This window comes from Rutidosis leptorrhynchoides, chromosome 5, assembly GCF_046630445.1.
Source record: "Rutidosis leptorrhynchoides isolate AG116_Rl617_1_P2 chromosome 5, CSIRO_AGI_Rlap_v1, whole genome shotgun sequence".
Lineage (NCBI taxonomy): Eukaryota > Viridiplantae > Streptophyta > Magnoliopsida > Asterales > Asteraceae > Rutidosis > Rutidosis leptorrhynchoides.
The window spans coordinates 238,606,404-238,608,470 of record NC_092337.1 but is presented as its reverse complement, the minus strand read 5'-3'; positions in this window follow the sequence as shown (position 1 = coordinate 238,608,470).

Genomic DNA, 2,067 nt, shown 5'->3' with positions numbered 1-2,067 from the left:
CGTAAGTTACGCCGTATTTTCTTTAAAGCGTTAAATGCGGGGAACCCAAATGCAATTTTACGCTACGGGTTAAGAACCTATTTTGACTCAACATATCCCAACATAGGATTTCGTGAATTAGAAAGAGCTTCTAACATGCAACATAAAGAAGCATGTTATGCTTACGGGTTAGTGATGTTCGCTTCTTACCAAAGTGAGAAAAAGAACATCGGATTGCAGCTTTTAAATAAAACCTTTCCACAAGTGACGGATTCAATAGTTGGGGTGAGAAACAAGGTTTTTAGATTATTACGTGACTGTTGGACATTACGAAACCCTCGTCCTTTTGACGACATTAAAACATGCTGCCTAGCCAATGGTCATAACGGTTATTTTCCACAAGACCAAGGATGGGAAGTCAGCTTAGTAAAACCAGAATGCATGACTTGTTTCTGGACTTATGAATTACGTGTCTTTATTTCCTTTGCTGAACAACTTGCGTATTAACTAGATTTATCTTCAAAACTGTCCTGTATCAAAGTGTACTATATTTCATGTTATATGTAATATAGCGATGTTGTAATTTGAAGAATATTTATATGTGATATATTATTATAATCAGTTTTTCATATGGAATTGTAGTAGTTGAATTGTATATTAGCTACTAAGTATGAACTTAATGGGTAGGTAGTACCCGAATTTAAACTTATAAAACGCTAATATGAAGAAAAAGCTTTTATAAATGAGTTCATATTATGCTACGAAATACTATTGACTACTCTTAATATTCTGTATGATTAACTCGATTCAGTTGGCTATTTTGAAGGAAATGACACCGACTACTTGACACACCATGAATATGAGTGAAGAGGAATTTCGTACCTTTCTTGCTGCAAACATAGCCACAGTACAGGCTGCGCTACATACCAATAATAACCTTGAATCTAGAAATGCAGCTAACTGCGCAAGAAATCATGTAGGATGCTCCTACAAAGAATTCACTGCCTGCAAACCTTTGGAATTTGATGGAACCGAAGGACCAATTGGATTGAATCGGTGGAACGAGAAAGTCGAATCGGTGTTTGCCATAAGTAAGTGTACTGAAGAGGACAAAGTTAAGTACGCTACGCATACCTTCACAGGTACTGCGTTAACGTGGTGGAACACCTATCTTGAACAGGTAGGACGAAATGCTCCTTACGCACTACCGTGGTCGGCATTCAAGCAATTAATGAACGAGCAGTACCGTCCTAGAAATGAAGTCAATAAGCTCAAGGTAGAGCTTAGAGAGTTACGAACACAAGGGTTCGACATTACCACGTATGAACGACGATTCACAGAGTTGTGCCTGTTGTGTCCGGGAGCGTTAGAAGATGAAGAAGAGAAGATCGATGCGTTTGTAAAAGGGTTACCAGTAAGGATTCAAGAAGATGTGAGTTCACACGAGCCCGCTTCCATACAAAAGGCGAGTCAAATGGCTCATAAACTCATAAATCAGATTGAGGGAAGAATTAAAGAGCAGACGGTCGAAGAAGCCAACACGAAACAACTCAAGAGGAAGTGGGAGGTAAACGGTGACAAGAGTCACCAGTACAATAACAATAACAATTACAACCACAATCCCAACAACTATCCCAACAACCGCAACAACAATCGCAACAATAACCGCAATCCTAACAATAACTACAACAAACATCCCAACAACAACAACTACTACAATAACCGTTTCAACAACAATAACAATCCCAACAACAACCTCAATAACAACAACGGCAACAAAAACCAAAAACAGCCATGTCATAGGTGTGAAGAAAATCATCAGGGGTTTTGCACGACATTTTGCAACAGGTGTAAAAGGAATGGTCATAGCGCGACAAAGTGTGAGGTCTACGGACCAAAGTTTAACAGAACTAAAGGAACAAATTGTGTCGGAACAAGTAATGCCAGAACGAATAGTGTCAGAGCAAGTAATACCAACGCTGCTTGTTATAAATGTGGAAAACCAGGCCACATTATTAGAAATTGCCCAAATCAGGGGAATACTAATGGGCAGTGCCGTGGAAGAGTTTTCAATATTAATGCGACAGA